Source organism: Plecotus auritus (assembly GCF_963455305.1).
Source record: "Plecotus auritus genome assembly, chromosome: 6".
Classification (NCBI taxonomy): domain Eukaryota; kingdom Metazoa; phylum Chordata; class Mammalia; order Chiroptera; family Vespertilionidae; genus Plecotus; species Plecotus auritus.
In genome coordinates, this window is record NC_137773.1 from 154,573,096 (window position 1) to 154,588,609 (window position 15,514).

The window sequence follows — 15,514 nt, forward strand, 5'->3', positions numbered from 1 at the left end:
AACCACATGGCGATCTGGGAAAGAACATACAATAAAGGAAGCCTGGCCCCAAAGGTCTGAGGCGGGAACACACTCAGTGGGGGACAGAAATAAGCCCGGGTGTCTGGAGAGCGAGTAAAGCTAAAAGCAGAGGAGATGAGGCTGAGAGGCAAGCAGGAGGGACCCTGCAGACCCTGCAAGGAGCTTGGATCTTATTCTAAGAAATTAGGGAGCAATGTGGTCTTGCTCTGTGGCTATGATTAGGAACCTATATAGATACTTCCTAAGTGTGTCTCTTTTCCCTGTATTATTTCCTTCGGCTGTTTATCTCGGTCCCTCTCTCTCGTTCTAATGTTTTTCATCCATCGTCCAGAGGTGTGCCCCACATACTTTGAATCGGCATGCGAGATATCTCATATGAAGAACCACGTGCATCATCTTGGAGACCGAAAGCAGGGGGTACTCACCGTCTGGGTGTTATTGGCTTCACTTGTGCTGTTCACACGCCTTTCCTCATTGTCTTTGCTGAGAGGGAAAGAGGCAGGGAAGATGTGGGTGTCAATGAAATCAACACAATAAAATAAAGCCCAAAGCCATTCCTGGGGGACCCAACCCTGAGACACTTCCGCACACCCCCTGGCTCGGGGCTGGAGGAAGGGAGGGAGGCTGGGCCCTGCTGGACCGCGCATGGAGCGCCTCCAGGTGACCCCATCTGCATGGAGGTCAGGGAGCTGGCACTGCTCAAAGCTCCGATGGGAACCTTCCCAAACTACAAGGCTGCCGCTGCATGGCCTGTGACAACCTCACCCAGAAGTCTGGAGCAGTGCTCCTGCATAATTCATTCCTTGAAGTAGTCACAGGCCCAGCCAGGTACAGGGGGGCGAGGCCGGGAGAATGACATGGACCCAACCTCTCCATGGGAGGGATGTCAAAGAATTAGTGGCCATATTTCAAAGCAGCCAGTCAGGGTTCAAGTCCTACAAGAAGGGCAGCACTCTGTGCCCTAGATTGGGCTCAATCCCACATGGACATGCCCTTTGTAAGGTGCCAGCTCAACCATAGCCTAAGAGAGCATGGGTGGACTCCCAGAGCAGGTTAGGCCGGGAGCAAATATTCCACCTGCACCTGGGTCTCTCAGAGCATGTAGGGTAGAGGCAAACTTCCCACCTGCACCTGGGTCTTCCACAGCACATAGGGCAGAGGGCAAACTTCCCACCTGTACCTGGGTCTCCCAGAGCACCTACCACAGAGGACAGACTTCCCACCTGCACCTGGGTCTCCCAGAGCACCTACCATAGAGGACAGACTTCCCACCTGCACCTGGGTCTCCCAGAGCACCTACCACAGAGGACAGACTTCCCACCTGCACCTGGGTCTCCCACAGCACCTACTGCAGAGGACAGACTTCCCATCTGCACCTGGGTCTCCCACAGCACCTATTGCAGAGGACAGACTTCCCACCTGTACCTGGGTCTCCCACAGAACCTACTGCAGAGGACAGACTTCCCACCTGCACCTGGGTCTCCCACAGCACCTATTGCAGAGGACAAAATTCCCACCTGTACCTGGATCTCCCACAGCACCTACCGCAGAGGACAGACTTCCCACCTGCACCTGGGTCTCCCACAGCACCTACCGCAGAGGACAGACTTCCCACCTGCACCTGGGTCTCCCAGAGCACCTACCGCAGAGGACAGACTTCCCACCTGCACCTGGGTCTCCCACAGCACATCGGGCGGAGGGCAAACCTCCCACCTGCACCTGGGTCTCCCACAGCACCTAGGGTGGAGGGCAAACTTCCCACCTGCACCTGGGTCTCCCAGAGCCACCAGCATGGTTGGGACATCTCCACTTCCATGTCTGTTCTTGGCTGACATTCAGTCCCACCAAAAATTAAGCTATCACCTGAACTTGGATGCCTCCTACTTAACACCATTTTCAAACTTAATAGATGGCTGTTGAATGAATACATGAACACATGCATGAATCCTATATAATAAAAGCCTAATATGCTAAGTGTCCAGTCATCTGTTCAACCAGTCCAAGTGTAATATGCTAATGATATGCTAAGGCTGCTCAACCGCTCACTATGATGTGCACTGACCACCAGGGGGCAGACAGTTGACCGGTTGACCAGTCACTATGATGTGCACTGACCACCAGGGGCAGACGCTCTGACTGGTAGGTTAGCTTTCTGCTGGGGTCCGGCTGATTGGGACTGAGCAAGGCGGGCCAGACATGCCCTGGAGCCCTCCCGCAGTCCCTCCCTGGCTGGCCAACCTCCCACGTCCCTCCCCAACCCTGATTGTGCACTGGTGGGGTCCCTCGGCCTGGCTTGTGCCCTCTCGCAATCTGGGACCCCTCAGGGGATGTCGGAGAGCCAGTTTGGGCCTGATCCCGCAGGCCAGGCCAGGGACCCCACTAGTACACGAATTCATGCACCGGGCCTCTAGTAAAATAATAAAAGACAACTATAGTAAAGCTAAGCAGGTAAGGAAAGGTGTTTTATGCCACCACAACTCTAGTTACAGCTCTGTCTCCCCCATACATCATTTCCACTATCTGGGGACTGGGGAAACAATGCAGAGAACACACTGCATGTACTTTCTCCCCTTTCCTCTTATGCTCTATGTATTGGAGTCAGATTGCCTGGGTTTGAAGCCCAGCTTGGCCGTTGACCAACTGTGAGGCTCTGGGCAACTTCATTGCCCTAAGTTTCTGTATCTGTGAAATAGAAATCTCTGGGGCACCTACCCCAGAGTGATGTCAGGATCACATGAGCTCACACTTGTAACATGCTTAGAACTGTGCCTGGGACATGGTTCGAGCTGAGTCAGTGTTGGATATCCTTGTCCTACCCATTATCTTTATTACAATGACTATTACTGTCGTTCACTGTAGCTCTTTCATCAAGGATCAAAGTTAGCACTCAAAGCAATTCTTATTCCAACTGTCCAAGGCAGAAAATAGGTCTCAGGAGGCAGATGCGATATTCACAATGCACTATGGGTACTGCAGTGATGCAAGACAGCCCCAACCTCAGGGGACTGGTGGGTGTCTGCAGGCCAGGGTGTGAGCCCCTGTACCAGGTGCCCCGCCATCCCACCAGGGTCAGGCCTGCTTGGGCCGAGGGGCAGAGGCTGGGCACAGAAGTGTTACATGCTGGCAGGCTAGTGCACATCCAGGGGAGCCTCAGCTCTGGCCTGGGTGGTGGGGAGAAGGGAGGTACAGGGGATACTCATGGCAGAGGCTGTTTTCTGACTCGTATGGAAGCATGTCAACATTCTAGCACCAGGTGTTATCATTCCGGTATGTGTCTGCTGCCCTTCTGCCCAATGGGGACAAAGGAGCCAAACACTGAGGGTACCCCACCTCTGTCGCCACCTCCCCGGTGTGCACTCCTGGGGACAAATCCATATTGTTGAGGCCCATTTATCTGAAGTCAATCCTCCAGGTTCCAAGAGTGGGGGTTGGGCCAGGCCTCTGCATGTCTGTTAGGACCCACAGAACCAGATGCTGACCCAGAGCTGCCTGTGGGACCAGCTCTGAGTGCTAACAGCTGAATTAAACCTCTGAGACTTCCTACATACCCAGGTGCTCCTTGTTATGTAGCCAACCAGAGAATGAGTGAAAAAATTGCAATATATTCACACAACGGAATACTTTAGAGCAATGATAATAAACAAAATCCCACAACTCACCACACTAGGTATCTCAAGGTGCACCCTGAAGGGAGCCAGACCCGAAGACCACTCTTAGTAACACAAAGATACCCCTTCCCTTTCTCCCTCTTACTCTCCTCCTGCTCCTCCTCCCTCTTTAGCCTTTACTTCCTCTCACTGATGGCCTTGAGTAGCATCTGAACTCTCCGGAGATTCAGTGCACAGCACCTGGGCCCAGCTGTAACTTAGCAGACAGGTGTCTCCAGCCACATCATTTTGTTCCGTGTCATCCTATCTAATAATCATCCTATCTAATAATCCTATCTAATAAAGAGGGAATATGCTAATTGACCATCACTCAGTCACAAAGATGGCTGCACCCACAGCTGTGGCCAAGTTCCCATAAGGAGCCTTAATGAGCAATCAGCAGAGACCTGAGGCTACGCCCTCGCCCTCCCCCGCCCCCCGCCCCCATGGGGCTTGACAGGGGACCTCAGGCCATGTCCTCCACCCAGCAGGACTTGACAGGGGACCTCAGGCCGCGCCCCCCCACCCGATGGGGCTTGACGTGGGACCTCAAGGTGCGCTTCCCATCCTGGTGCTGGGCTAGGGGACCTCAGGCTGCTCCCCACGCCCCAGTGCCAGGCCGTGGGACCTGAGGCCACGCCCCCCACCAGGTGGGGCTTGACAGGGGACTGCAGGCTGCGCCCCCCACCCCAGCACCAGGCTGGGGGACCTCAGGCCGCACCCCCCACTCGGCAGCCTTGATGGGGACCTCAGGCCTCGGCCCCTGCCCCTGCACCAGGCCAGGGGACCTGAGGCCACACCCCCCGCCTGGTGGGGCTTGACGGGGGACCTCAAGGTACACTTCCTGTCCTGGTGCTAGGCTAGGGGACCTCAGGCTGCTCCCCCCGCCCCAGCACCAGGCCGGGGGACCTCAGGCTGCACCCCCCAACAGGTGGGGCTTGACAGGGGACTTCAGGCTGTGCCCCCCACCCCAGCACGAGGCCGGGGGACCTCAGGCCGCACCTCCCACCCCAGCACCGCTCCAGCACCAGGCCAGGGGACCTGAGGCTGTGCCCCCCTGCCTGGCAGGGCTTGACAGGGGACCTCAAGGTGTACCCCCAGTGCTGGGTCGGGGGAACTCAGTCCACGCCCCCTGCCCAGCAGGGCTTGACGGGGGACCTGAGGCTGTAGCCCCCCTCCCAGTGCTGGGCCATGGGACCAGAGGCTGCGCCCCCACACCTGGCGGAGCTTGACAGGGTACCTCAGGCCATGCCCCCCACCCAGTGGGGCTTGATAGGGGATTTCAGGCCATATCCCCCACCTGGCGGGGCTTGACAGGGGACTTCAAGGCATGCCCCCCGCCCCGGTCTGGGCTGGGTGACCTCAGGCCATGCCCCCATCCTGGCGCCAGGCCAAGGGACCTGAGGCTACGTCCCCTGCCCAGTGGGGCTTGACAAGGGTGGGACTGGCCGGGTCTGAATCTAGCCCAATGGGGAGTTGGGGCGGCCGAGTCTGGGTCTCCCGCGATTTTGAGGTGCATGTGGGTGGGCGGGGACTTGACTCTGGGTCCCATCGTGCGCCCCAGACTCTGACAGGAGGAGGGTTTTCATATACATTTTACTAATTTTCTTTCATCTCTGACACTTCTATTATAGAGAAAGGGCAAATAGCAATATTAAATTATTTCCTCTAATTAATCCCCTTTTAATGTGCACGAATTTCGTGCACCAGGCCACTAGTTTCATTATAACACTGATGGGAAAAAAAATCAATTTCTTGCCAGGGCCGCTGTCTGGAGTTTCCATGTTCTCCCCATGTATGCATGAGTTTTCTTAAATGAATGTTTAGTTCACCTTTATCTCAATGTTTACTGGTAGACAAGTTTGGGGTCTTCATTTAGATGTTTGGTGATGTTTTTTGTGACCAGAAATATGTCATAAGAACTTAAATTGTGTTTAAATTAATTAGCTGATGGTAAAATTGTTTTTGTTATATATCACTTTGCTTAAAGCCACAATTTCCAAAAAACAATTGAGAATGTTAAGTGAGGATTTACTGTATTACTGGTGTGAAGCCCAGATCAAAGTTATAAACATGGGTCAAACCACATCAGACCTCTGCTTAACGTGTTCTAATGGCAGCCCATTGTGCTTGGAATAAACTTCAAACTCCTCCCTTACTTTAAACAAGGGTTGGAAAACCACAGCCTCTGACTAAATCCTGCTCATCCACTGATTTTGTCTATAAAGTTTTATTGGGACATGGTCACCACAAGATGGCCAGCTGGGGAGGGCAGTTGTGGGCGATCAGGCCAGCAAGGGAAGGTAGTTGTGGGGGACCCAGGCCAGCAGGAGAGGGCAGTTGGGGATGACCAGGCTGGCAAGGATGGGCAGTTAGGGATAACTGGGCCAGCAGGGGAGGGCAGTTGGGGGTGACCAGGCCTTCAGGGGAGGACAGTTAGGGGTGACCAGGCCAGGAGGGGAGGGCAGTTAGGGGCAATCGGGCCAGCAGGGGAGCAGTTAGGCATCAATCAGGCTGGCAGGGGAGTGGTTAGGGGGTAATCAGGCTGGCAGGCAGAAGTGGTTAGGGGAATCAGGCAGACAAAGAGATGAGCAGTTGGGAGCCAGCAGTCCTGGATTGTGAGAGGGATGTCTGACTGCCCGTTTAGGCCCGATCCCACCTAAACGGGCAGTCAGACATCCCTCGAGGGGTCCCAGATTGGAGAGGGTGCAGGCTGGGCTGAGGGACACCCCGCCCCCATGCACGAATTTCATGCACTGGGCCTCTAGTATTTACATATTGTCTATGCCTGCTTTCTGCTGCAACCATTGCTGTGACAGAAGTCATATGGTTCACAGAGCCTACGATTTGTGACCTATCCCTTTACAGGAAAAGTTTGCTAACCCCTAACCAGAAGTCCCACACATACTGGCCCTTGCCCAGCCCAGCCTCCTCTCCGGATTCTGTCTCCCTTTCAGGTGCTGCAGCCACACGCCCTGCACCCCCTCCACCCCCCATCTCTATGCCTAGAATGCTCCCCATTGCACTGGACAGAACTGGCCCCTTCTCATCGTTCCAGGCTCAACACTGACCTCCCCCAGGCCTTCCCTGGCCACGTGATCTGACGTCTCACTCTTTAGCTCATCGACTTGATTGATTTCTTCCAAAGATGCTTTGTTTACTTGCCTACCAGTCCTCTCTCCCGATGAGAAAGTAAACACCTTCACGGCCAGGACTTCTCCATCTAGTTCACTGGTACATCCCCAGCACTCGATGCCACAGCCCATTAGAGGTGCTCAGTAAATGCTGGTTAAACAAATGAATGAAAGAATGAATCTTTTCTAATAGACCACACTGTACAAAGAAGACCTGGTGTAGTGGGATGGCACGTATGCAATGCTCTTACTCTCCGATAATGACCCGCTATGCGACTGAATTCCCTTTCACAGCCTGTGCAGCAGGTAGTATTACATCCTGTTACAGAGGAAATGGGAGATCAGAATGGTGCATCCAGGTGCCCACAGTAACACAGCGAGTGAGAAAGCAAAACCAGACCTGACTTCAGTGCTCACACTCTCCCCAGCTGCCTTGCTCTAGAACCCTGCCCCAACGGCCTTGGCTCTTGCTAATATTTGAAAGGCTCCATCCTCCCAGAAAGTTCAGAAGGGCACCAAACTCAACCGGCAGAGAACATCTCAGAATGTGAGCCCAGGCTGCACATATGCTATTGATCTGCTACCCTCATTCATTTTTTTAAAGTCCAAATAAAAATGAATCCCAGCAGTCAATCTGAATTAATTAGCTTTTCTGGCAGCTGCCATCTGAGAATTAGGAATTATCCTGAGCCAGTAAATTCTGATTCTTTCTTTCTTTTTTTTTTTGTGGTGTCAGATTAAATTAAAGGAAATATTGTGGGTAAAATTAAGTGTTACGCCTTTCTTATTGCTTTAGTTGCCCAAAGATAAATGCTTTTTATGATGATAAATATACCATAAATTCTTGTAACAACAACCGAAATTCAAATAACTAGGCTGTATAACCCCATGCGACTGTAATTTTCTTCTTATCGTCAGCTTGTTTACTGTTTATTGAAGAGAATGTCTGGTCCTTGCCTTTGAGGGATTTTAAATCGTGGGACAGCCCAGATTTTGTAAGCAAAGCCCCAAGCCAAGCACCTGTCTGTGTCTTTGATTGCATTCTCTACATTAAGAGATTACAAAGACCATGTCCAGAAAGTTGGAATGGGGTGAAATGAGAGGGAAGCAAGGAACAATTTGGTCAGAAGTCAGGAGCCACAGACTTAGGCCCTATACTTTAACCTTGGCCAACTTGATCCATTCCTTTAATGCCCCTGTTTTCTTATCTGTTAAATGAGGGTATGAATAGCTTCCTTGCATACATTTCACACAGACCTGGTATTAGGTATGAAATACTTTAAAAGGGGCAAAACTTGCTTTGTAGGTTGATTTTTGGCATTCCAATAAGTGAGTAACTTTGCTGACTTCTAATGGTCATTCTCACCTGATTCATAAACTATATGAACAGTAATGAGGCAGAAACCGTCAGGCATTGGCAATCATAAGTTAAGTGAAAGCAAAAGTTAAGCTAGCAAACACATTTCTAGATATATAACAACGTAAGTTGTTTTGACCAAGGCATCATCCTATATAATAAAAGCCTAATATGCAAACTGACTGAACAGCGGACAACCAGTCTCTATGATGTGCACTGACCACCATGGGGCAGAGGCTCAATGCAGGAGCTGCCCCCAACCCGCAGGCCCCAGGCCAGCCAATGCAGGTGCCAGTGGGGGACCCCCATGATCACCCGGCCGGTCACCCCACAGAGGGAGGCGACTGGCGGCAGCAGGGCGATCTGGGGGTGGGGCCGGCTGGCAGGCAGCACCAGGCTAGCCAAGGCGGGTACCCGAGGGGGCCCCCTGATCACCCCGCCAATTGCCCCACAGGTCGGCCCTGATCGCCAGCCAGGCCTAAGAACCCTACCCATGCACGAATTTCGTGCAGCGGGCCTCTAGTAATTTAATAACTATGAAATCGTAAAGATTCAATCTACAGATTCAATGTAATCACTATCAAAATTTCAATGGCATTTTTCATAGAAAATAAAACATAAAATTCATATAGAACCACAAAAGACCCCATATAGCCAAAATCTTGAGAAAGAAGAAAAAGTGAAGGCACCACACTTCCTGATTTTTAAATATATTCTAAAACTATAGTAATCAAAACAGTATGGTATTGGCATAAAAATAAACACACAGATCAATAGAACAGAATAGGGAGCCCAGAAATAAATTCACAAATTTACTGTCAACTGATGTTTGACAAGGGTACCAAGAACACATAATAGAGAAAGGATAATCTCTTCAATAAATGGTGTTGGGAAAACTGGATATCCACTTGCAGAAGAAGTTGGACCACTAGCTCATACCACATACAAAAATCAACCCACATGTGAGACCTGAAGCTGTAAAACTACTGAAAGAAAATATGTGGGGAAAGCATTGGTCTGAGCAAAGATTTTTTTTTAAAATGACCCCAGGAGCACAGTCAACAACAACACAGTAGACAAATGGGGGTGCATCAAACTAAAAACCTCTACACAGCAAAGGAAATAACCAACAGAGTGAAGCAACAACCTCTGGAATAGGAAAAGTATTTGCAAGCCATACATCTCATAAGGGGTTAATATCCAAAATATATAAGGAACTCAAATGATTCAACAGCCACACACACAACAACAACAACAGGATTTTAAAAAAATGGGCAAAGGACCTGAGTAGACATTTCTCTAAAGAAAACATACAAATGGCCAATGGGTACATGAAAGGGTGCTCAACATCACTAATCATCAAGGAAATGCAAATCAAAACCACAATGAGATATCACCTCTAGCCTGTCATAATGTCTTTCATCAAAAAGTCAAGAGATAGCAAGTGTTGGTGAGGATGTGGAGAAAAGGGAACTCTGGGGCACTGTTGGTAGGAATGTAAATTGGTGCAGCCACTATGGACACTGTGTGGCAGTTCCGCAGAAAGTTAACAAATTCACATGCAGGTTGGCTGGGGATCAGCTCATCTAGGATGATGCTACTAAGGCATGTGTAGTCAACTGTTGGGTCAGCGAATCAGTTCTGCTGATCTTCTCTGAGCTCCCTCATGAGTCTGCGGTGAATTGGTAGACTCAGTTTTGACTCATGTTGTCTCTCTTCCCCCAGCAGACCAGACTAGGTTCACAAGACAGTAGCAGGGGTACGAGAGAGCGAGCATAGTGTACCAGGTCTCTTCAAGTAGGTCTGGGCTTGGGAAAGGCTGACTCTTGTTTCTACTGCATCATATTGGCCAAATCAAGTCACTAGATCAGCCCAGATTCAAGGAAGGAAAAATAATCTCCACCTCTTGATGGGAGAATCATCAAAGTCACTTTGGAAAGTCATGTGGCCACAGGGAGAGGGTGGAGAATCATGGTCAATTTTACAAGAGTCTTCAGGGAGCTTAAAATGGTGTGGTTATGGGGGAACATGGGATTTAATTTCTTGCACATGACTAAGAACCTTTAAGATGAGCTGATATGGCTCCCAAACAGTCACCAGGTAGAGAGAGAGGGAGGGAGTCAGAGACTGATTTGGGACGTGCAGTACCACCAAAAACAGGTGAAGAATTTACATTATGTGTCTCATGAGCTATAGGTGGGCCATCTAAGAGAGCGGGCTTCTCTGAGCTGTCCAAGAGGGCAGCCAGGACCAGTGAGCTCCCATAGAGCTGTGCTGAGACCACTGAATGGGCAGGCATGTGGGCATGGGAGCAGCAACCAGAGGAACATGAAACCCCTTCTCTCTGGAGTGGCTTCATGCTCCAAGGCAGAAATCAGCACATGCCAGTGGGAACCATTTTGTAAAGTGTCTGATTGGGCCACAGCCACGCCGGTTCATGTACGTGCGGTTTCTGGCTCCTTTTGTGCCGACAGCAGAGTTGAGCAGTAGGAGCAGAGACCCTATGCACTGCAAAGCCTAAAATATAACGCCTGTGCCCTTTTCAGGAAAAAACAGCTGGTCCTCCTTGAAAGGTTCATTCTCCCTCCTGTCACACCCATTTGGGTCCACAGGCAGCCCTTCCTGTGTGAGGTGAAAGGAATCTCTTTCCATCTCCTGTTGGGATGTAGATTACATTTCCCAGAAGCAGATCCTGAAGGACCCCAGGAAGCCCTGGGGGGGGCGGGGGGGCTGGAGCGGGAGAAGGAGTGAAGCGGAGAAAAGAGGCACATCCCGGAGATGTGGATGAGCTGTGGGCAATCGGGCTCCATCCTGCTCGGGGCCTGGGAGCCTAGAACAGACCTGAGTCATCCACCATCTCCTACCCACCAGCAGTGGAGGGCCTGCCCCATGGAATGATGCTGTGGCCGGTGAGAGCCCTCAGGCCTGGGGTAAGGAGCGGAGAGCAGTATGTACAGCGACAATGAGTGCCTAGCGCACACAGAGGGGCCAGCAGAGCAAGCTACGCGGGCCCGCAATCGCCTAGGGCCGTGGCCAGCAAACTCATCAGTCAACAGAGCCGAATATCCACAGGACAACGATTGACATTTCTTTTGAGAGCCACATCTTTTAAACTTAAACTTCTTCTAACTCCACTAATTCAAAATAGACTCGCCCAGGCCGTGGTATTTTGTGGAAGAGCCACACTCAAGGGGCCAAAGAGCCTCATGTGGCTTGCGAGCCGCAGTTTGCCGACCACGGGCCTAGGGCCTCTGGACTCCTCGGCTGCAGCCTCCACACTCCACCAGCCACAAAGCAGGAGCAAGTCACTGGCCCTCCCAGCCAGGGCAGGAAAGGGCCCACTTCCCTTCCCCTCCTGTTCCCCTGTGGAACCTCCAGGGCTGCCTCACACTGCGGAGAGGATGGGAGGTGCACTCAGCTTGCCGGGGACTCAGAACCAGGACTGATACCTTCTGAGGACTCTTTGCCTTGTAGTAACCTTTATTTAAACCTTAGTTTCAAAGAAGCTATCAGAGTAACCCTTCAACCCTGTATTTCTGAAATTGACAAGTAACTTAGTGATAGAAAAAATGTTCCTGAAACGGCTGCCTTGGGTGGAAGAAGTTGTGTATGGAGTACCTCTCAGCAAGCCTTTCAGGTGTCTCGGGCCAGGCTGCAGGGCATTCTCTGTGTGAGATCAGATGGCTGGACGATACTTTGGGGCATGGCTGAGTGAGGTAGAGAACTCACTGGCAGGAAGCTGGGCCCCCTGGGTCTGGCACACAGTAAGGATATCAAGATGAGCTGGCATTTATGGGAGCCTGTCAGAGTACAAAGCCCATTTCCCCCATTCCTGTTCCCTTTGGTCTGCAACTCCACGCTTGGACCTGGAAGCCCAGGGGCTGAGGCAGGTCATCCATCCACCCCCCTACACAGCTCCCCATTTCAGTGACCAGAGCAACCTGTGACCTCTGCCACATGTTTGCTCTGACAGGCAGTTGAGCCTATTTCTCTGGCTTCTCAATGCCCTTATGACTTGTTTTATTTATTTATTTATTTTTAATATATATTTTGATTTCAGAGAGGAAGGGAGAGGGAGAGATAGAAATATCAATGATGATAGAAAATCATTGATCAGCTGCCTCCTGCACACCCCACATTGGTCACAACTGGGGCAAATGCCCTGACTGGGAATTGAACCCTGACCTCCTGGTTCATAGGTTGACACTCAATCACTGAGCCATGCCAGCCGGGCTATTTTTCAACACTACAAACAGACTCAGGGAGAGAAACATCAGCTAATGATTGCTATGTGCTCGTACTCACTTAATGCTCCGATTACTTAAGCTCTTTGCCTTAGATTTCCTTTTCTGTGAAAATGGGGGTGAGATTCCCAACATCCGCTCTGCATCTCTTCCTTTCTGATCAGCCTTCCCCCCCCGCCCCCGCCCCACCACCAATCCCCCTTCACCACCATCACCAATTTTTAGCTGCACACATGCTGCCTGGGATAACAAGTACATTTCCCAGGCTTCCTAGAGGCATATGACCAAGTTCTGGGCAATGGGATACATGCTGAAATGTCATGTGCAACTTTTGGGGAGTGTCCCAAGGAAGCAAGGGTGCCCTCCTTCAATGACTCCTCCCGCCTGCTGGCTGAAATAGGGCTGTGACAGCTGGTTCGTGGGCAGCCACCTTGTGCTAGGAGGGAGACACTCACTACTGAGCATGGCAGAGCAAAGCGACACCATCAAAACATATGGCAGCCTAGAGCGCCTTCCCTTTGGATATCATGTACCTGACGGAGAAATTAACCACCGTCTCATCTCAGCTTCCGGTGCTTGGTCAGGGGCATTTGTGTCACCTGGAAATTGGTTAGAAATGCAGAATCTCCGTCCCCACCCCAGACCTGCTAAATCAGAGCCTGCATTTCAGTAAGACCCCCAGGTAATTTGTGTGCAAAACAAAGTTTGAGAAGCTCAGGTCGGAGCTACTGCTGTTGGAGAGGAGCCTGTCACTCACAGCTGAATCCACTTCTAACTAGAGCAGCACTCACCGCACACCTGGGGGAATAAACGTGGTCATCAGGCAAAGCACCTACCCCAGGGCGCTGCCCCGTGGGGGAGCTAGTTACTGGGTTACACTGCCTTGGAGCGAGGGGTGCTGTGGTAGAGCATAGATTGATGGCAACATTGCCACCTGTCCCTATAGGCTCCAGGACAACCCGTAACTAAAATATTGGAGACAGAGCAGAGAGAGGGCAGTGTTTGTTGAGGAACAACTTGAGATGTTTTGCATAAGCCCATTTTTTAAAATCAGGGGAGCGGGGAGGCCCTTGGGATGGACCTCACAGGGCCTGCCTCAACCCTCCACCCCAAATGATGCAGCCTCGGAGGGAGAGGGGAAAGGAGGTGTTAGAATGCTTTGGCCAAACCCTTAGCGTGAGGGGGGGGGGGGGGGTGCAGCATGTGAGGGGCCCAAAAGACCCCTTCATACTGTGGGCTCCTGTGGGAACAGCGGGCCCTGGTCAACCGTGGGGGCAGCGGGGTGGGGGAGGGGGAGCTGTGGGTGGTGACTGGCTCTGCGGCCACACTTACCTGGTTTTCCAGCAGGTCCACCCTCCATCTCTCCTGGGATGCGATTGATGAACTCTGTGCACTGCCCCTCGGTGCCCATACAGGGGCCTAGTTTTCCTGGGGTGGAGGGAGCCAGAAACTGCGGCTGGCTGTGTGGTGCTGCTGGGAAGGGTGGTATTTCTCTGGCCGGAAGTGACGAGGTGGGCCTGAGGCGAGGGGCCGGGAAGAAGTGCCTGCCCTCAGCTGATGCAGAGCAAGTCCCAGAACCGGGAGGGGGGCCAGCCAGTGTGCCAGGCTGGCCTGAGTGTCCCCAGGGTCTGCTGCCCGTTGGCCCCTCGCAGGGCAGAACCACCCAGAGGTCCCTTCAAATGGCTGGACCTAGCTTGGGGTGCTGTGAGCGTGTGTGCGCGTCTATCTGTATGTCTCTACCATCCCTACCTCCACCTCAGCGATTTCCCCGATGCCCGGAAGCAGAATCCCACAACAATTAAGGGGTCACTGGAGCTAGCTCACCTGGGTTGTTCAAATCCCAGCTCTACCATTTACAGCTGTTTGATCATGGACAAATTACTTCTTTGCTGTGACAGTTTTTCCATCTGTGAAATGGGGTCATGGGCTTGCTGTGAGACTCCAATGCGGGGCAGTCCTGACAATGAACCCTCAATAAATCAGAGTTGCTTGTATTGACACCCTTGAGCCTACCGGGTCCTACTCTCTTCGCCCAGAGCAGCAGGGTTCTACCCTGAAGGTTCGACAGTGCAGACACTGAGCCCGTGGGCAGAGGGCTCCGTGCAGGGGCCTGCAGAGCAGACCGGCCCAGTTCTCCGTGCTCCGAATAAGTCATCAGGAATCCTTCCTCGCATGAAATCCCCTTAAATCCTTACAGTTACAAAAAAGAGGAGATTCCATTTCCTTAGAGCCACTGATCCCTTAATTCGCCTTCCCTGGTACCTGAGTTCATAGTAAAGGTGACTTGGGGCTGAGTCACTGGCTCTGGAGTGACAGGTCCACTTCGAGGAAGCAATTTGCAGAGTGGCTGCCTTGTGCGCTACCCCCAGGCCCTCCCCGCACCAGTGCGCTGCCCCTAATCTCTGCTTGATTATTATTTTCTGCTTACGTCCACTGTGGCCGTGTGGGTGACTCTGATGTTTAGCACGGCTCAAAGTCCCCCCGGAGGCACCCTCCTGTTTCTAAAGCAGGAACTCTTCCTGTGGACCTTACCCCAGGGCACAGAGGGCTAGTTGGGAGGAGGGGGAATCACAGGACAGGGACTGGGGTTGGTTCCCCTGCCCCCAGCTATACTCCAGCCCTGAGCTGAGCCCGTCTGAGTGGAAGCAGGGAAGGGAAGGTCTGCCTCCCAGATCCACTGCCCTCTCTCTCTCCCGGCAGCCCTGAGCTCTGTCTGGTTTGGGTTCCCCGAAAGCCCACTCAGAGACAAGGATTCAAGGGCAAGGAGTTCACTTAGAAGGTGATCCCAGGAAACACTGGAGGGGTGGAGGGGTGCAGGGTGAGACGGGACAGGGCGGGCTGCTGTGGGCGAACCTCCCCAGCTGCTGCTGGTTTGCCTACCCTCCCTTCCCGAGACTGCGAGGCTGCTGCTCGGACAGGACTCCCCAGAACGTCGGCGGGCAGGAGCAGTCACCTGCGGGAGAATGGACATCAGGCCGGTTTGAGCCAAACTTGGCCCATCGCCGCGTCCAGGCGTCCAGGCTTCTGGCTACAGGACAGGGCCCTGGGCGGCACGTGGCCTGAGGTGGCCTGAGAGGCGGCTGAGGATTTGGCTGGTGTGGTGGGTGGGGA